This window comes from Pan troglodytes, chromosome 2, assembly GCF_028858775.2.
Source record: "Pan troglodytes isolate AG18354 chromosome 2, NHGRI_mPanTro3-v2.0_pri, whole genome shotgun sequence".
In the NCBI taxonomy this organism is placed as follows: domain Eukaryota; kingdom Metazoa; phylum Chordata; class Mammalia; order Primates; family Hominidae; genus Pan; species Pan troglodytes.
Window position 1 is genome coordinate 15,225,966 of NC_086015.1, and position 21,094 is coordinate 15,247,059.

A 21,094-nucleotide genomic window follows, 5' to 3' on the forward strand; every position below is an offset into this window, starting at 1 on the left:
AGCTGTATGTCCTTGGGCAAGTTTTTTAACTTCTCTGGGCCTCAGTTTACTCCTCTCTGAAATGGGATAACAACATCAACTGCGAAAGGCTGCCATGAGGCTGAAATGGAATTATGCATGGGAAGTACTCACAGCAAGCGCATGGCACATGAATGATGTACATTTTCATGAGCTCTCCCAGCACCCCATGTTTCGCATGGGCAAGAGCTCTGTTCCCCAGCCCCCAGGTTCACAGGTTTTCTTTTTTTTTTTTTTTTGAGACAGAGTCTCGTTCTGTTGCCCAGGCTGGAGTGCAGCGGCACTATCTCGGCTCACTGTAACCTCCGCCTCCCAGATTCAAGTGATTCTTCTGCCTCAGCCTCTTGAGTAGCTGGGACTACAGGCGTGCACCACCACACCCAGTTAATTTTTGTATTTTTAGTAGAGACGGGGTTTCACCATATTGGCCAAGCTGGTCTTGAACTCCTGACCTTGTGATCCGCCCGCCGCGGCCTCCCAAAGTGCTGAGATTACAGGCGTGAGCCACCGCGCCTGGCCCACAGGTTTTCTTTTGCTGCTATCAGATGGCTGCCATTTGGGGCTGGACCTTCCCCAGGCCCTGGATGTCTGACGTCTGTCTGGCTTGAAGCTGGGGCACACCCGGCAGCTGGGCTCTTGCATGGATTGCCACCTGGTGGTTGGCTGTTTTCACATCTTTGTTTTTTTGTTTTGAGACAGGGTCTTGCTCTGTCACCCAGGCTGGAGTGCAATGGTGCAATCTCGGCCCACTGCAACTTCTGCCTCCCAGGTTCAAGTGATTCTCCTGCCTCAGCCTCCCGAGGAGTAGCCGGGACTACAGGCACACGCCAACACGCCTGGCTAATTTTTGTATTTTTAGTAGAGACAGAGTTTCGCCATCTTGGCCAGGCTGGTCTGGAACTCCTGACCTCAGGTGATCTGCCTGCTTCGGCCTTCCGAAGTGCTGGGATTACAGGCATGAGCCACCACGCCAAGCGTGTTTTCACATCTTTGTATACCAAAGTTGGCCTGCTGGCCTGGACTTCCTCCCAGCACTTGACTCCACTTGACTGGCCCTCCACTTCAGTGGCCAGTTTTGTTTCTAAGTGAGTTACTTAACTGACGTCATTGTTATTATAGCTAAGATTTGTGGACTGTTCACTGTGCCAGGTGCTTTACCTATAATTATGTAATTTCATCCTTACAGCAATTTATAGATGCAGGGACCAAGGCGCAGAGAGGAAGAGTGACTTGCCAGGGTCATACAGCTGGCAAGGGGTGCCCCTGGAAGTCAAACCCTCTGTGCCTGACTTCCAAACTCATTGTTAAGCCTTCTATTCAACCTCTTCTGTAGTTCCCAGGCACCTGTGCCTGGCACGTGGAGCAAAGGAGATGCAGAGACCACCGTCTGCACCCTCGAAGGGCACAAGGACCTGTGGAAAGGGACAGACAAGGGAAAGTCAATGACGGAATAGGGTGGGAGAGCTGAGGAGGGGGAAGCTGGAGGAGGAGTGTGGGGAGGTCTGAGGAGGGCTTTTGTCTTATCGGGGCGGAGTCAAGGAAGGAGGGATTACAGAGAAGGGCACACTCGGTCTGAGAGTTGAAGGACGGATGGAAGTCTCTGAAGGTTTGCAGTGGGACAGGCTTCAGGGAGGGCACAGCAGGTGCAGTGGCATGGAGGTGTGAGATACTGGGGTGTATTGAAGTTTGGGGTCTGAGGGTTGACGGTGGGCAGGGGGCAGCAGTGGGAGGGGAAGGCGGGAAAGGTAGACAGAAGCCAGGTCATGCTCAGCCCTGAAGGCCAGGCTCAGGCAGAACTTACTAGAGGTTCAGAGTGATGGGTCCTAGAAAGAGGCTGACCTGTGCTGAGCACGGTGTCCCACGCCTGTAATCCTAGCACTTTGGGAGGCCAAGGCGGGTGGATCACGAGGTCAGGAGATCCAGACGATCCTGGCTAACACGGTGAAACCCCGTCTCTACTTAAAAAAAAAAAATACAAAAAATTAGCCGGGCGTGGTGGCAGGCGCCTGTAGTCCTAGCTGCTCAGGAGGCTGAGGCAGGAGAATGGCGTGAACCTGGGAGGCGGAGCTTGCAGTGAGCCGAGATCATGCCACTGCACTCCAGCCTGGGCGACAGAGCGAGACTCTGTCTCAAAAAAACAAAAGAAAGAGGCCGACCTGACTGGAGCGTGAGGTCCTTCGCTTACTTGCTGTGTGATCTTGGACAAGACCCTTGACCTCTGTGAGCCTTAGTTTCTTTTTCAATAAAATGGGGTCAATCAAAAAGCTTCCCTCCTAGGGTGATTCTGAGAAGGTGTGCAAGAAATTTCAGCTCAGTCTTTGTACATAGTGACCCCTCCATCAACAGAACTACTCCCCCTACTTGGAGGCCCTAGGGAGCCACTGCAGGATCAAGGGAGAAGAGTGGGCATCCCTGTGTACCCAGCGGGCCTGTCTGGCCCATGCCCCAACATCTGTCTGGAAGGGCGGGCGTCATTGACCACCAAAACTGGGTCAATGGGTAAATAAAAGGAAGAGGTTTTCCCACTAAGATGTTTATCACTTAGAAGCAAGAGCAGACAGTCTTTCCACACAAGAGCAGGATGAAGAATTTAAAACTGTGTTTGCCAAACTTTCACACTCCCCTTTGCCATTTTGTCACATCTCTTTCCTGCCTGTTCTATTATTTCCTCAACACTTTTCTTTAAAGCAATTTTAGATTGACTCCAGTTTTTTCTTTTTCTTTTTTTTTTTTTTTGAGACAGGCTCTCACTCTGTCACCCAGGCTGGAGTGCAGTGGTGCAATCTTGGCTCACTGTGACCTCTGCCTCCCAGGTTCAAGTGATTCTCATGACTCAGCCTCCCAAGTAGCTGAAATTCCAGACATGTACCACTGCGCCCAGCTAATTTTTGTATTTTTTTGTAGAGACAGTTTCGCCATGTTGGCCAGGCTGGTCTCCAACTTCTGAGCTCAAGCGATCTACCCGCCTTGGCCTCCCAAAGTGCTAGAATTACAGGCATGAGCCACCACTCCCGGCCACTCTAGTTTTTTGTTTTTTGGGGGTTTTTTTGCTTAGCTTCCTAACACAATACTATCTGTTAAATCAAAAGTTTGAAAAAATATCACTTGAAATCCTTCTACCAAGATAAAGCCACTGTGAACAATCCAGGGAATATTTTTGTAGACTTTTCTGCAAGCGTACACACCCATACATACGATGTTACAGAAATATGATTATGTATCGTTTTGTCATCTTCTTAATTTGACAAACTATTATGGACACTTTCCCATGTCAGCAGAGAAAGCCACATGATTATTAATCACTGTATACCATCCTGGTGTTCTTGTGTGCTAACATGGGACCAGTCCCATAATGACTGCTGTTTATATTGTGTCCCACTTTCCAGTAATAAAAATAACACTATGGTGAACATCTTTTTCTACCCTGTGGGATGAAAGATTCTCAGAAGTAGAACTGCAGAGCCAAAGAATATGTACATTTTAAAGATTTTGAGTAAAACCTACAAAACTGCCCACAGAGAGTAATAATTTGCATCACCCCAGCCATGAGATGCCAGTTTCCTTCACCCTCAACTGCCTTGTATTGCCCACGTAGACGCTAAAATCTAAACAGCCCAATCAAGAAATACTTATTAACAGAGAGATTTGAACATAATTGATTTGTGATGGTAATTTTTTTAAGAGTCTTGCTCTGCTGTCCAGGCTGGAGTGCAGTAGTATGATTATAGCTCACTGCAGTCTCAAATAACTGGACTCAAGCAATCCTCCCACCTTAGCCTCCCAAGTAGCGGGGACTACAGGCTTATGCCACCATGCCTGACTACTTTTTATATTTTTTGTAGAGGTAGGTTCTTGCTCTATTGCCCAGGCTGATCTTGAACTCCTGGCCTCAAGTGATCCTCCCGCCTCAGCCTCCCCAGTACTGGGAATCCTAAATACTGGGATTATGGGCATGAGCCGCCGCACCTAGATTGTGATGCTAATTTTTAATTGCCTAGAGATTCTTGACTCTTTTCTTTGTACCTTTAGTTTGATAATAAAACTACTTTGGATCTGTGTAATGGAATTAAATGTATCAGTGGTTCACAGTGTTTGGCTAGTAGACCTAACTTCCAGAATCACTACTGTTTTAGTTCAGGCTGCTATATATAACAAAATATCATGGACTAGGTGGCCTTAACAGCAAACATTGATTTCTCACAGGTCTGGTGGCTGGAAGTCTGAGATCAGGGTGCCACCATGGCCAGGCTGTGGTGTGGGGCCTCTTCTCGCTTGCAGGTGGCTGCCTTCTTGCTGTGTCCTCACATAGCAGAGGACTGGTGACTTATGACTCCATTATTTTGGTGAATTAGTACTCTATTTTACAGAGAAGGGAGCTGAGGCTCAGCTAGTACAGGATGAGGCTCGGATGTGGAGGTGAATTCTAATTGCTTGCTCATCCTTATTCTGCTGTGCTGCCGAGATAGACCCTGAACTTCTGGCATTAGGGACCTTGTCTTGCTTGTCTCTGGATCCTATCCCAGTGTCAACACAAGTTAGATCGCATCAAATGCAGTTGTCGTGAGACACAGTGAAGACCTTGGCATTAAATGACTTAAGTTTGAATTCCGCCTCTTCCCTTACTGGCTGGGTGACTTTGTCATTGGTTTTTATATCTCTTATGTGGAGTTAATAGGGCCACATGCAGTGGCTCATGCCTGTAATCCCAGCACTTTGGCAGGCTGAGGCAGGCAGATCACTTGAGCCCAGGAGTTCAGAGCAACCTGGGCAACATGGTGAAACCCTGTCTCTACCAAAAAAGATACAAAAATTAGCTGGGCATGGTGGTGAGTGCCTGTGGTCTCAGCTACTCGGGACGCTGAGATGGGAGAGTTGCTTGAGCCCGGGAGGTTGAGGCTGCCGTGAACTATTGAACACGCCAGTGTGTCCAGCCTGGGTGACAAAACGAGACCCTGTCTCAAAAAAAAAAAAATAAATAAATGGGGTTAATAATCCCGACCGTGCAAAACTACTCTGAGGATAAAATGAGATGGTGTGTACACCCAGTACATAGTAAGCACTAAATAAAAGCAGCTATTGGCTGGGTGCGGAGGCTCACACCTGTAATCCCAGCACTCTGGGAGCCCAAGGCAGGCGGATCATTTGAGCCCAGGTGTTTGAGGCCAGCCTGGGCAATGCGGTGAAACCCCATCTCTACCAAAAAATACAAAAATTAGTCAGGTGTGGTGGTGTGCATTCACAGTCCCAGCTACCGGGGAGGCCAAGGTGGGAGGATTGCTTGAGCTCGGGAGGCAGAGGTTGCAGTGAACCAAGATTGTGCCACTGCACTCCAGCCTATGCAACAGAGCAAGATACTGTCTCAAAAGAAAAAAAAAAAAAAGCAGCTGTTGTTATTTTTTGTGTATCTGCTTAGTCCGCAAAGACCACTGGATCCAATAAGTAGAGCATCATGCAGTTAGACATGACTCCAGGGCCCTCAGAACATTGTAACATTCATTGATTTATCATTGATTGATTCATTCAGCAACTATCAGTTGAGTGCCTGTTATGTGCAAGGCATCAAAATACAGTGTTGAACATGACAAGATCATAGCTCTTAAAGAACTTACCTTCTAGATGGATTAAGGCAGATGCTAAAGTAGCAAGCAAATAAATCAATTTGTAATTCAAGTAGTGGTGGATGCTCTGAAGGAAAATAAAGTAGGCTAAGAGGTTAGAAATAACAAGAGAAGGGCACTGGGGAGAGAGTCATTTAGACCAGTGGGTAAGGGAGATGGCATCTGAGCAGAGATCTCAGCAAAGTGGAGTGCACCACAGGAAGATTTTAATTAGCAATGTTGGTGCCCAAAGCCAGCAATGGACAGGGCCCTCAGACCAGCTTTGTAATTCATGAGGAAGGGGTGTGAGCCAGGGCTGCATCTGGTGGCTCCTTATTCCAGTAAATTACAGTAGTAATAGATGCAGGACCCTTTTGTTTCCACCTGCTAAGGCAGTACCTACTGTCAACATGTAACTTCAACAAATTAAGATGTGAAACAGTGTTTCATAATCACAATTAGGCATTTCTGTTATACTTCATGATCAGAGACTTGGGCAAGGTCTGACCCCCTCTCCAGCTATGGCTTGTATCCAAGACCCAGGGCAGCTCCATGCCTCAGCACCGGGGCCTTCCTGGCTATGACCCAGAGAGCAAATGCTCGGCAGAGTCCAGAAGCTCAAGTCAGGAAGATAAATGAAGACAGTTGGAATGGACAGGGGCAAGGACTGGGATTTCAAGATTCTCCACCACTCTGATTTGGCCAGGAGCATTCTGACCTCTGCCAGGAGCTAAAATGTGCCTCCCTGTGGTCTGAGAAAGGACTGGAGTCACTTCATCCTTTAAGCATAGATGCAGAAGGCTAGGGCTACTGGGACTATTCCTGTGGTTTGGAGAAGCGTTTCTTAGACAGGCTGTATCAGAATCATTGGAGGTTCTCTATTTGAAATGCAGTGTCCGGGCTTCCTCCCAGACCTCCTGAATCAGAGTTCCCAGAATCTGCATTTTAACGTATGCACTCCCAAGTCTGAGAATAGCTGGTTAGTTGGCAGTGGGGCTGGGGGAGGGGGGCAGCCAATCAGAAGAATATTTGCTATTGGGATTGTCCTGGGAATGCCAGGGCACATGCTTGCTGTCCTGCCGTCAAATGGCCACCTCCCCAGATATGATATCCTTTTGCCTCATAGAATTGCGACAGGAATAAGGACAGGAATTTCAGAAGTTTGCAGAGTAGATTTTCCTGCTGTGAGGCAGCGTATGTGAGAAGGCTCTGCCTTCCTTCAAATGAGAAGGAAAAAGAAAAGAAAAAGCTTTATATATATGTATATATATTTTGGAGGCAAATGTGTCACTTTCAGATGGGTTCTTTTCCAGTCTGGGCACAATTTTCATTTCTCTCTGGTGAGTCATTGCAGACATTGGCTTTTTCTCACTGCCTCTTGTTAGCAAAGGACATATTTCATGGAAGGGCTGAGACCCATCTGGGGCAGGCCTGGAAAATCTACTCTGCAAATCCAGGTAGAGGACCCACTGGGGCTATCACAGGGCCCCACACAGTCCTGTGCTGTGGGAGCCTCAGAGACTCCTGGCAACCAAGTCGATGGGCACTTTTCCCCCTTCCTAGTTAGCCCTCCTTGTTAACTCACATCTTGCCCTTCCATGGGTTGTTTCTAGACTCTCTGGGCCACCATCCTGCTGGTTTTAATGAGAAAAAGTCCACAAGTACCTTTCGGCATTCATTCACGTAATCCATCAGTAGTATAGCATAGCAATTAAGGACATGGGTTCTGGGAGTTGTCCTTTAGTGGCTCCCTGTTTCATCAAAGTCAAAACCGAAGTTTCTGCCATGACCACGAGGCCCTCCGTGATCTAACCCCTGTCACCTAAGTTTATCTCCCCTCACTCACTCAGCTCCAGCCACACTAAACTCCTCGCTGCCTCTCCAACATATCATAGATGTGCCCACCCCAGGGCCTTTGCATAGGCTGTTCCCACCTCCTGTGATGTTTTTTCCTGCAGATCTCTGCATGACTCATTTCCTTTAGATCTCTGCTCAAATGTTGCCAGATCACCTTGACCACCCTATATAAACAGCAGACCCACTTCAGCCATCACTAACCCTCTTTCTTCCCCGTAGCATTTATCACCACCTGACACAGTATTTATTGACTTGTGTTTTTCTTTAGGATATGTTTCTTCCGCTAGAATGGTAGCTCCTTGTGGACGAGCACTTTGACTTGATTACTGTTATTTTCCCAACATCTAGACTTTGACTAGCACATTATAGGCCTTTAATAAATAAGTAAAGATTGGTTGATTGAACGAATTAATGAATTCATTAATGAATGAATGCCTGGACCTGTTCCTTACTAGCTGTGTGACCTTGGGCTCCTTAGCATCTCTGAGCCTCAATAAAATGGACATGGCTATAGAGGCAAGATAAAGGAGATAATACAAGTCTGTTTGTAAGCTTTAATAAAATACCCGAGACTGGATAATTTATAAAGTACAGAAATTCATTTCCTCTGAAGCCTAGGAAGTCCAAGATCAAGGTGCCAGCAGGTTAAGTGTGTAGGGAGGGTTCCTTCCTCATAAATGGTGCCATCTAGGTGTCCTCCTGTGATGGAAGAGGTGGAAGGGACAATGTGTTCTCACATGACAGAAAAGACAGAAGAGCCAGGCAGCTCTCTCGAGCCTCCCTTATGAGGGCATTAATCCCATTCACGAGGGTGGAGCCCTCATAGCCTAATCACCTCCCAAAGCTCCAACATGAATTTTGGAGAGACACAAACATTCAAACAATAATGGCATGTAAGTCCTTTGCATGGTGACTGGCACACTCAAAGCTCTCGATAAACGGTGGCTGCCCTGGACTGTTACTACTTTAGACCAGCAAAATAAGGTAGAATGTGCTAAAGAAAATCGAAGGTGCTTCCAAAGGACTATCACGTGAAGAGATGGCAGGTTTTCTGCCCAGGTGGTTGGAATGAGGGAAGGCTCCTTGGCGGGTGGCATCTGAGGTGGGCCTGGGGCCGGGCAAGGGTCTCAGGGGGTCAGCGTGGGGTTTGTGGAAGGGTGGTGTGGGAAGATGGAACAGTGCGACAAAGAGGCAGAAGGGAGAATGTTCAGGGACAGGTCAGATATGTTCCCTGAACTCCAGAGGCTGCAAACAGGAGGGGGAGGGGAAAGCAGAATAAGGAGATGGAAGCATTTTTTTCCTTTCTGGAAGAAGAGAGGCTGGTCGGTGCTTTCCAAAAGCTGTACAGCAGTGAAATAAAACAAGAAGTCTGATTTACAGCCCCCTTCCTGGGGCAGAGTGCTTCACAGTTAGTAACGCAGTCTTCTGGGAATCATTTTGTTGGCGTGTCACAGCCTTCCTGAAGAGAGGCAGAAGTTATTAGTTGTTTATGATTCTGGTATTGAGGTCACCTGCAAATAACCCTGAATGGGATATCACATCCAAAAGAAACCAGTCGGTAATGGTGGGATTTCTGGGCACTGTGGCCTTCTGCTGTCCTATAGACTGGGAGGAAATTCAGAGCACAGGTGTCAGGGGAAACTAAGAAGGATGATGCGAGGGAGAAAGACTGAATGGTGAGCTTTGGAAAGCAGGAGACCATGCATTGTCATTCATTCATTCATTCATTCATTCATTCAATGAACACTGAATGCTTACCATGTATAAAACAGTATATTCAGTCCAGGGGCCCAGGGGCCAGGACTTTAGACACTTTGTATATGTTTAATTTTCTACCTGATTTTTTTAAAGCCTTCTGTAACCTGAGGAGGTTGGGGAGGCAGCATAGGTTTCATGTCACATGACATGTCATCCCCAGTTGATTTGTTGTGGCTAACCAGAGAGTTCTGATACTACAGTGTGGATTTAGCAGGATAAAATCTGGTGATGGGTTCATGATATCAGCCATGGGTTTAGGATGGGAGAATGGTAGGACAAATGCCACATATTTGCCACTGCAGGAATGAATTCTATAGATACCTATAATAGGCTGACCTGAAGGTTTGCAACAGAATAAAAATAGTCTCTTGACTCTACATAGTTGGTGACTATGACATGGCTGATCGCTTACCATGGAGAGCTGTGAAAATTCAGGACAATAAAGGTGAAAATAATTGGCACTCTAGGTGATAACTCAGAAAGATAGTTCCCCTCCAAGAGGTGGTGTCCCAGGCTTTTACCCTTGTCTGATCCACCCGTAATTTAACACTTGTTTAAGGCATCTTCTCCAAATATTTGACTTTGCTCCCATGGAGACTTTTTGCACTCATATTTCACCTTATTGTGTCACGTGTAATTCATTCATACCATATATAATACAACTAGAATAAACAAGTTTGGAAACAACTAACTTGGGACTAAGGTGACTCTTACTCATTGTACAACTGAATAGTTGGGAGCAGAAGGTGTAAAAACGAAAGCTATTGGGGCACTGTGTTTTTGGGGTTTTTTTGTTTTGTTTTTGATTTTTTTTGAGATAGAGTCTCGCTCTATCTCCCAGGCTGGAGTGCAGTGGCACGATCTCAGCTCACTGCAAGCTCTGCCTCCCAGGTTGACGCCATTCTCCTGCCTCAGCCTCCCGAGTAACTGGGACCACAGGCGCCTGCCACTACACCTGGCTAATTTTTTGTATTTTTTAGTAGAGACAGGGTTTCACTGTGTTAGCCAGGATGGTCTCGATCTCCTGACCTCGTGATCCGCCCGCCTCGGCCTCTCAGAGTGCTGGGATTACAGGCGTGAGCCACCGCGCCCAGCCGGGTCACTGTGTTTTACAAGTGGCAGGGGTGAGGGACTTTGACTAATTCAGTGAATCAGTTAAGTGAGGGTCAGTTAAGACAGCTCTTCCTACTAATACGCAGTTGTCTTTTTACCAAAACTATGGATTTACCCTACACATACACATTCTGTTTTGTAGCCTCCTTTTTTTTTAACTTAAACAAGTATTAGAGACATCTTTTCATGTCATCAAATACTCTTCCCAACAATATTTTAAATGGCTACGTGGGATTCCATGTTAGGGATCTACGATTTAATGGATCCCCTGTTACTGGACTTGCATGTAGTTCCCAGTTTGGGACTATTAGAGGGAACATTACCTTTTGGATCCCAATATGGTTAGTCGAGGGCCCTGAACACTCCCTGAGTGGTGACTGGTGGAAATGAACATTAAAAGAGCATAAAGGATGAGAATCTAAAATGGTGCAGCCACTATGGAAAACAGTATGGCAGCTCCTCAAAAAATTAAACATAGAATTACCATGCCACCCAACAATTCCGTTTCTCAGTATATACCTGAAAGAATTGAAAGCAGGGTCTTGAAGAGACGTCTGTATACACGCATGTTCATAGCCGCATTATTCACAGCAGCCGAAGAGTGGAAGCAGCCAGTGTCCATCAGAGGATGAATGGATACACAAAATGTGGCGTATTCATACAATAAAATATTATTCAGCATCCAAAAGAAAGGAAATCCTGTGATATGCTACAGTGTGGATGAAACCTGAGGACGTTATGCTAAGATAAATCAGCCAGTCACAAAAGGGCACGTAGTATATGAATCTGCCTATATGAGGTCCCTGGCGTACTCAAACTCATGGAGACAGAAAGTGGAGACCAGGTGCAGTGGCTCATGCCTGTAATCCAAGCACTTTGGGAGACCGAGGCAGGTGGATCTCTTGAGGTCAAGAGTTCAAGACCAGTCTGGGTAACATACTGAAATCCCGTCTGTACTAAAAATACAAAAACTTAGCTGGACATGCTGGCATGTGCCTGTGATCCCAGCTACTTGGGAGGCTGAGGCAGGAGAATCACTTGAAGCCAGGAGGTGGAGGTTGCAGGGAGCCGAGGTTGTACCACTGCACACCAGCCTGGGTGACAAAGCTAGATTCTGTCTCAAAAAAAAAAAGAACAACCAAAAAACAGGCCAGGTGTGGTGGCTCATGCCTGTAATCCTAGCACTTTGGGAGGCCGAGGCGGGCGGATTGCCTGAGCTCAGGAGTTCAAAAGCAGCCTGGGCAACACGGTGAAACTCCATCTCTACTAAAAATACAAAAAAATTAGCCAGGCTTGGTGCGGTGTGCCTGTAGTCCCAGCTACTCAGGAGGCTGAGGCAGCAGAATTGCTTGAACCCAGGAGGCGGAGGTTACAGTGAGCCAAGATTGCGCCACTGCACCCCAGCCTGGGCAACAGAGGGAGACTCCGTCTCCAAAAACAAACACACAAACAAACAAAACCAAAAAAAAAAAAAAAACAGAAAGAAAAACGAAGTGGGGCCAGGCGCAGTGGCTCACACCTGTAATCCCAGCCCTTTGGAAGGCTGAGGCAGGCGGATCACCTGAGGTCAGGAGTTCAAGACCAGCCTGGCCAACATAGTGAAACCCTGTCTCTACAAAAATACAAAAATTATCCAGGCATGATGGCAGGTGCCTGTAATCTCAGCTACTCAGGAGGCTGAGGCAGGAGAATCACTTGAACCCGGCAGACGGAGGTTGCAGTGAGCCGAGATGGTGCCATTGCACTCCAGCTTGGGTGACAGAGCGAGACTCAGTCTCAAAAAAAAAGAAAAAGGAAGTGGAATGGTGAGTGCCAGGGGTTGAGGGAGGGAGAAATGGAGAGTTGTTCAGTAAATATAGAGTTTCAGTTTTACAAGATAAAGAGAGTTCTGGAGATTGGTTGCACAACAATATGAATGTACTTAACATTGCTGATCTGTACACTTTAAAATGGTTAAAATGGTAAATTCTGTATTATATCTATTTTACACAATTAGAATTTTTAAGAGAACAGAGGAATAGAGATAGGTATTAAGTATAACAGCTGCTAAGATTATTAGAAAATGAGACAAACAGACATTATATACCACCTAGAGAAGCCAAGCCCCACCTGCAGTCTGACCAAAGGGATCAATCCTGAGCCTGAGCCAGTCTCTGGATTCAGCTGGCAATTCACAGGACGATCACAGGACAGAGCAGTGTGTTGAACAGAACCTCGAGTGTGCAGTCAGCAATGTCAGGCCAAGGGAGATGCAACAGTCAAACTTCCAGATTCTTTCAAGGAAAAAGTATAAGGAAATAAAAGGATGAATGAGGAACCCACAAATTTAAAAAGAATTAAAAGGCAGCAAATTTTTCAAATGATCAAGAATGTAGTATCTAGGTATGTACATTTGAGTAAGAAAACAATTTTAAGGCCAGGCGCGGTGGCTCACGCCTGTAATCCCAGCACTTTGGGAGGCCAAGGCGGGTGGATCACAAGGTCAGGAGTTCGAGACCAGCCTGGCCAATATGGTGAAACCCCGTCTCTGTTAAAAATACAAAAAAAAATTAGCCAGGCGTGGTGGCAGGTGCCTGTAGTCCCAGCTACTCAGGAGGCTGAGGCAGGAGAATAGCTTGAACCCGGGAGGTGGAGCTTGCAGTGAGCTGAGATTGTGCTACCGCACTCCAACCTAGGCAACAGAGTGAGACTCCATCTCAAAAAAAAAAAAAAAAAAAAAAAAATTAAAAGACACAAGAGTGATTCCTTAAAAGTCAGGACAGTGGTTTCTTGTGGGGGCCATGGGTGGGACGGGACACATATGAGGAGCACACAGCAAAGTTCTCTTTCTCATTTATTTATTTATTCTTGAGATGGAGGCTTGCTCTGTCGCCCAGACTGGAGTGCAGTGGCATGATCTCGGCTCACTGCAGCCTCCACCTCCCAAGTTCAAGTGATTCTCCTGCCTCAGTCTCCTGAGTAGCTGGGATTATAGCGTGGGCCACCACACCCAGCTAATTTTTTGTATTTTTCATAGAGATGGGGTTTCACCATGTTGCCCAGGCTGGTCTCAAACTCCTGACCTCAGGTGATCTGCCCGCCTCGGCCTCCCAAAGTGCTGGGATTACAGGCGTGAGCCACCGTGCCCAGCCTTGTTTATTTACTTATTTATTTATTTATTTATTTTTGGAGACAGAGTCTTGCTCTGTTGCCCAGGCTGGAGTGCTGTGGCGTGATCTCGGCTCACTGCAACCTCCACCTCCTAGGTTCAAGCAATTTTCCTGCCTCAGCCTCTGAGTAGCTGGGATTACAGGCATAAGCCACCATGCCCAGCTAATTTTTTGTATTTTTAGTAGAGACAGGGTTTCACTATGTTGGCCAGGCTGGTCTTGAACTCCTGACCTCGTGATCCACCCACCTCAGCCTCTTAAAGTGCTGGGATTACAGGAGTGAGCGACCGCGCCTGGCCTAAATTTTCTTATAAATTCATATTGCCATGTCTAAATACCTCAGGGAGCAGTGACTCCAGAAAACCATACAAACCTAGCACATGAAATAATGGATTATTATACGAATTCTGGAGATGGATGGTGGCGATGAGTTCATGGTTGCGTGTTTGTGAATGTAGTTAGTATCATTGAACTGTGCATGTAAAATGGTTAAAGTGGTAAGTGTTTTACTGTAGGTATTTTGCCACAGTTAAAAATAAATAGGCTGGGCACGGTGGCTCATGCCTGTAATCCCAGCACTTTGGGAGGCCGAGGCGGGCGGATCACGAGGTCAGGAGTTCAAAACCAGCCTGGCCAACATAGTGAAACCCCCGTCTCTACTAAAAATACAAAAATTAGCTGGGAATGGTGGTGTGTGCCTGCAGTCCTAGCTACTTGGGAGGCTGAAGCAGGAGAATCGCTTGGACCTGGGAGGTGGAGCTTGCAGTGAACTGAGTTTATGCCACAGCACTCCAGCTCGGGCAATAAGAGTTGAGACTTCATCTCAAAAAAAAAAAAAAAAAAAAAAAAAGGAAAGAAAATTTAATTTAATGTGTAACAATTCAATGAATGCACTGGTATCTGCTGCAAGACACGTCCATTCAGTCTACCCTGAATTCCCAGGAAGATTTCTTCCTAAGATGACCTTAAATTGACAAATCCTTTAATGTTAGACCTTGTCAAAATGCTTTAAGGAGCTGTTTAGTTTCTTTCTTATTTATTTTAATTGTGGTAACTTAATGTGTTTTTTTTTTTTTTTTTTTTTTTTTTTACCAAAAATTTTCTGAAAAAGGAGGGAAGTATTGGCTACAAACAGAGTAGTCACGCAGACCAAGGTTAAAATCCAGATTCTGCCTTTTGTTAGCTCCGTGACTTTTGGCAAATTACTTAAGCTCTCTAAGACTCAATTAGTAATCTGGAAAAGTAATTGTAATAGTAATTACCTCCTAGCATTGTGGTGGGACTTTAATAAAACAATACCTATCAATCCCCAAGCACCACGCCTGGCCTGGGGTAACTGCTATAAATGTTAGTTGTTTCGTTCCAAAAAGAATTGGACCTGGGTCTAAGAAACCCCAAGTGCCACTGTCAGCTCCAACCCTGACTTGCTGTATAGTCTTGGTAAGGCCGCCGGTCTCTGAGGCCGGTTACCTCATCACTGTCCTGAGAATCCCTGTCCTCTGTGAGAACAGTACTGCTGAGGTGGAGGGTCCTGTTTGTTGGTATGCAAGGGGCTTAGGAATGAGGCTGCCGGTGCTTGGGTTTCCTACAACCCAGTGCAGAGCCTGCAGCCACTCCAGCAGGCAACTAGCAAGAGGCGGTGTGGAGCTGCAGGGCTGCCCATGCACACCGGCAGGTGAAAATGCACCTTAGACACACAGCTGAGACGGTAAGTTGGTTTCCGTCATCCTGTGCAGGGAAGATCATGCTGGTTTTACCCTTCCTGTTGGGCTGCCTCTTGTAAACCTTGTTTGCCCTCCTTTATCGGGCTGCGCTGAACTTAAAGAACAGACAAGTTGAGGTTCATTATAGCAACCCCAGGGAAGGGTGGCCTACCTCTCAAAGATTCACTTCCCCCCCGCCGCATTTCTCTGTTTTATATAAGTAGAATAATAATGTACACATTATTTTGCTGCATTTCATGATTTTATGATTGTTCTATGTCAATAACAAAAAAAGAAAACCAATCACAGAGACAGTTTTATTCAGAATCCTGCTTCCCCAGGAGCATAAAAGAGACCAATCCCCAATTCTTTAACTGAGGTGAGAAGGAGAAATCAAGTTCAATGTTAAATAGACTCTCTGGAGTCACTACCTCCAAAGTATCTGGGCGTGGGAATATGAGTTTATAAGAAAATTTGGTTTAAAGTGTAACAACTCAATCAGTGCTCTCTACCACAAGACACCTCCATTCAGTCTACCATGAATTCCCAGGAGGATTTCTTCTTAAGATGCCCTTAAGTTGACAAATCCTTTAATGTTAGACCTTGTCAAAGTGTTTTAAGGAGCTGTTTAGTTTCTCATTTATTTATTTATTTTTAATTGTGGTAAAATATCGGTAACACGGGGCCAGGTGCGGTGGCTCACGCCTATAATCCTAGCACTTTGGGAGGCCGAGGTGGGTGGATTTCCTGGGCTCAGGAGTTTAAGACCAGCCTGGGCAACACGGTGAAACCCTGTCTCTACTAAAATACAAAAAAAATTAGCCGGCCGTGGCGGCGTGCACCTGTAATCCCAGCTACTTGGGAGGCTGAGGCAGGAGAATCGCTTGAACCCAGGAGGCAGAGGTTGCAGTGAGCCGAGATCACACCATTGCACTCCAGCCTGGGCAACGGAGCGAGACTCCATCTCAAAAAAAAAAAAAAAAAAATATATATATATATATATATATATATATATATATATATCCATAATACTTACTAGTTTAACCATTTTATATGCATGGTTCAGTGACACTAACTACATTCACAACCACGCAGTCATGCGCCCATCACCACCCATCACCACCATCCACCTCCAGAACTCTTCACTTTGCAAAACTGAAATTCTGTGCCCATTAAACACTAACTCCCCTTTCCTCCTTCCCGCAGCCCCCGGCAGCCACCATTCCACTTTTTATCTCTATGAATTTGATGGCTCTAGGGACTTTATATAAGTGGAATCATGCAGTATTTCTCTTTCTCTGATTGGCATATTTTACTTAGCAGAATGTCCTCAAGGTTCATCCAGGTGATACCACGTGCCAGATGCCCTTCCTTTTTTAAGGCTTAAAAATATTCCATGGTATGTGAGGACCACATTCTGTTTCCCCATTCATCTGCTGATGGACATGTGGGTTGCTTCCACCTTCTGGTTATTGTGAATAATGCTGCTATGAACATGAGTATATCAGTTTCTCTTTAAAAGTGTCCAGTAATCCTTTATTCCAGTGATGGTGTAGTTGTTCAGATTGTACAGGGGAGCATCTCGGCTAGATACCAGTAGTCACTTAATAGCTCTCTTGAACACCCACAGTCAGGAACTGGGTAAATAGCAAGGTGGCAGGAGGCACAGGATGGGGTGGGAGTGAGGGTGGGTGCAGCCACAGCTGGAAGTGTGCACAGCTGGAACTTCCCAGCATTGAGCAGGTCCTCATGGGGACAATTTATGAAAACTATGATTATTTTTCCATTTCCTAGACTCTGTGATTGTTTTCACAAGAAGCTAAGTGGTTTCTGTGTGATTATATATCCCAGGTGTTGTGTGGAATTTTAACTCAAATACCAAAATCTAGGGTGATTTGCCTATCACGCATCCATTTATTCCACTTCCTCCAGCAAGTTCACAGCACTATGTAAAATGCTTAGAACCAGTGGAGGTTTTTGTGAGTTCTGGAAAACAAGAGGAGGGAAAAATCAATGGAGAAAAGCAGGAGTGAAGCAGATAGCCACTTAGAAGAAGAAGATGGCAGGCTGACGGGAAAGTACAGCCGCCGAGTGTCTGCTGGCGAGCTGTGCGTCAGGGCCCACTTGCACAAATAGTAAGGCAGAACTAGTGGCCCCCTAGACCCAGGGGGGTTTAGAGGTCCTGGGAAACATAAACTCTCCATCCTAAGACAACACTACACCTTCCCACTCCTAATCAAGGCCCTTACATTCCACCATTCAAGCGCATTAAATAATAGTTGTCCAAATGTGTGGTAAAGGATTTTCTCTTTTCAGAGCCACTCTTTTAAAATGCAGACGCTCCAGCCGGGTGTGGTGGCTCATGCCTGTAATCCTGGCACTTTGGGAGGCCAAGGCAGGCGGATCATGAGGTCAAGAGATCAAGACTATCCTGGCCAACAGGGTGAAACCCCACCTCTGCTAAAAATACAAAAATTAGCTGGGCTTGGTGGCGCGTGCCTGTAGTCCCAGCTACTCAGGAAGCTGCGGCAGGAGAATCGCTTGAATCCAGGAGGCAGAGGTTGCAGTGAGTCGAGATCGTACCATCACACTCCAGCCTGGCAACAGAGCGAGACTTCGTCTCAAAAAAAAAAAAAAAAAAAAAAAAAAAAAAAAAAGGCCAGGCACAGTGGCTCATGCCTGTAATCCCAGCACTTTGGGAGACTGAGGCAGGTGGACCACAAGGTTAGGAGATCGAGACCATCCTGGCTAACATGGTGAAACCCCATCTCTACTAAAAATACAAAAAAAAATTAGCCGGGCGTGGTGGCGGGCGCCTGTAGTCCCAGCCACTCGAGAGGCTGAGGCAGGAGAATGGTGTGAACCCAGGAGGCGGAGCTTGCAGTGAGCAGAGATGGCGCCACTGCGCTCCAGCCTGGGCGACAGAGTGAGACTCCATCTCAAAAAAAAAAAATGTGGACTCTCCTTACAGAGCTCTCCGAATTTCAGCGCCCTTTAGAGTTCCTCCAGCTTGACTGTTCTCAAGCTGCTCTGAGGGGCCTCTGGGGAGTGTGGGGCAAAGAGGGGGAGTCAAGTAGACAGGGCTGTGGGTTCCCCCACTCCACTCCAGCTACAGCAGCAAGCTGCTTCTATCTGTCTTATATAAATTGTTACATAAACCAGTAGTTGCGCTACCAAGAAAAGGGGGAAAGGGGAATGTTTGAAAAATCCCTGATCTTGAGCAACCTCCTTGTTTAACAGAGGAGGCCTGGAGAAGTTGAGAGAAGGGTTCGGCGTCACACAGCAAATTCATTCAACAAATATTTTCTACTGTGCCAAACACACAGTAAACAAAGATGAGCACACAAATCCTTGCCCTGAAGACTGGGCCCTTCTCTCCAGGATGACTCTTCCGTAGCCTTGAGGGGACACAGACGGCACTGTCAGCAAGGAGGGGGATGGCCTTTCCCCATGACATGTTCCAGCCACATCATCCTGACACCCCAAATATGATTGAGGCCATCTCTCCTGTGCATGCAAAAGAGAACACACATTTGTTCTCTTTATTGTGCCTCAACCATCTCGTTTCACTCTTTCTGAAGCCATGCAATGTGCATGCCTACCATGTGCCAAGCAGTTCTAGCATGTGAGGCTGAATAAGACGTGGCCTCTGCTCCCATGGATCTTCCAGCCAAACGGGAGAGAAAAGCTCTACATAAATAATCACAGTACAGAGTCAGCTCTACACACTGATAGCTTATCAGCCTTGGAGTCTGGGTCAGGGAAAGAAGAGATACATCTAGCTAGGGGAGGAAGCATTAGAATTGGGCCTCACTTCTCTTTCCAAATTTCGGGTTAAGAAATTGGATGTTGGAGGGCCAGGCGCGGTGGCTCACGCCTGTAATCCCAGCACTTTGGGACGCCGCAGCAGGCGGATCATAAGGTCAGGATATCGAGACCATCCTGGCTAACACGGTGAAACCCGGTCTCTACTAAAAAATACAAAAAAAATTAGCCGGGCATGGTGGTGGGCACCTGTAGTCCCAGCTACTCGGGAGGCTGAGGCAGGAGAATGGCGTGAACCCAGGAGGCGGAGCTTGCAGTGAGCCGAGTATGCGCCACTGCACTCCAGCCTGGGCGACTGAGTGAGACTCCATCTCAAAAAAAAAAAAAAAAGAAATTGGATGTTAGAGTCAGGCAGCCCTTGCTTTCAAGCCCAGTGGGCCTCATAACTGTGAGGTTGGACCAGGGGCGTAGGTTCCCAGAGCCTCATCTGAAAAATGGGGGTGATAATTACAGTTCCCACTTCCAAAGGTTGCTGTGGGGATTGAATGAGATAACACAGGTCCAATTCTTATCCTCGATAAATATGCCCCTTATTTAAGGACTTTAGGGATGAGGTGAAGATGAGACAGAAGCTCTTCAAAGGCTCTACCCAGGCAGGGAGAAGAGAGGGGAAAGTGGGCAACGTCCAAGTGGATGCTCCACTGCGGCTGCTAAGAGCCACTCACAGGAGGAGTGCTGGGAAGTGCCACAGGAAAGGGGGAGCAGGGCCAGGAGACCAAGGGACCCCTTCAAGGCCAAACTGAGGACTTGGGCCCCTGGAACTCATTTGTGAGTTCTAAAAATTTTCTTGTAGATTCCCCAGGATTTTCTACAAACAAGACCATGTTATCTTCAAATAGTTTCACTTCTTTCCTTCAAGTCTGGATGCCTTCATTTCCTTTTCTTGCCTAATCGCTTGGCTTCTTTTAACTCCTTTTATTTTTGACGATGTGAGAACCAGGCCTGGCCGGCTGGAGTCGGAGAGAGGGACAGACTGCTCTCTGGAAGGCTGGCCAGACACGAGAGGATATGTAGGCCTAGTCAGGCGACTGCCAGGGCAGATCTCTCAAACTCTGATCTGGCAGGCACTCCAGGTATCCCCGAGGGATGATCAGGGAAGAGGGGACAGGTGAATGCCTCTTTGGAGCACTCAGTGACGGGAACATATTTCTGGAGCATTCAGTAACTTCATTAAGCACCTCCCCACTTCTTGGCTCTGAGGACACAGAGATGACTCAGACCCACATGTGTCACCCACAGTCTAGTGAAAAAAGTCTGATCAGTAATTAAGGGATTACAACCTAGCTTTATTATTTATTTATTTATTTATTTACTTTTGAGACGGAGTCTCGCTCTGTCGCCCAGGCTGGAGTGCAGTGGCACGATCTCGGCTCACTTCAACCTCTGCCTCCCGGGTTCAGGCGACTCACATGCCTCAGTCTCCCGAGTGCTGGGATTACAGGCATGAGCCACCGCACCCGACCACAACCCAGCTTTATAAGGGTTGTAATTGAGGTCTGTGCAGAGTTCAGCGAAGCCCTGGAGAAGGAAGTGAATTAACCCAGCCCAGAGGGACGGATGAATGACTAAAAGGAAGTGACATCAGAACTGGGTTGTAAAGAACTAACTGAATGTCTTGCCAGGGTAAGAGGATGAGAACAGGCATTCCCGGCAGGAGAGCAGCATTTGTAAAGGTATGGGGTGTACACGAGCAGGGCCTATTTGGGGAGAGTGGAGAATCAGAGATGAGGCTGCACAGTAAGGTGAGACCAGGTGGAAAAAGCTCTGTGTGATGGGTCGAAGGTATTGACATATACTAGCCACTGCCCGGCACCCTCCCTCCGTTTCCGGAGTAGACCTGTTTGCTTATCTCGTGGGCATTTGCCAGGCTGATTGGAGTAATGAGTAAAGAAAAGAGGGCACTGGGAAAGCTAAGTTCATTTATATTAGAAATTACATGATACCCTTCAATAAATCAGAAAGATTGAAGAGTGGGTGAAAGAAGGGAAAAGGGAATTAAAGGGGAACCAAGGCAACCTGAAGTTTTTGAGAGAGAGAGCAGGAAGATTTGAGGATGAGCAGGTGATGCTGTAGC

At 46.7% G+C, this 21,094-nt stretch overlaps 1 protein-coding gene across 5 annotated transcripts in view; it reads left to right on the forward strand.

Annotated features, from left to right (window-relative positions):
• Positions 1-21,094, forward strand: part of HRH1 (histamine receptor H1) — a 125,838-nt gene that overhangs the window by 68,721 nt on the left and 36,023 nt on the right. The window contains exon 1 of one of the 5 annotated variants that reach the window (XM_063805262.1): positions 20,419-20,693. The exons of the other annotated variants lie outside the window; for them this stretch is intronic. The gene's annotated coding sequence lies outside the window, so the exon portion shown is untranslated. Of the gene's footprint in view, positions 1-20,418; positions 20,694-21,094 lie in introns of those variants that run through there. 5 annotated transcript variants of the gene reach the window in all.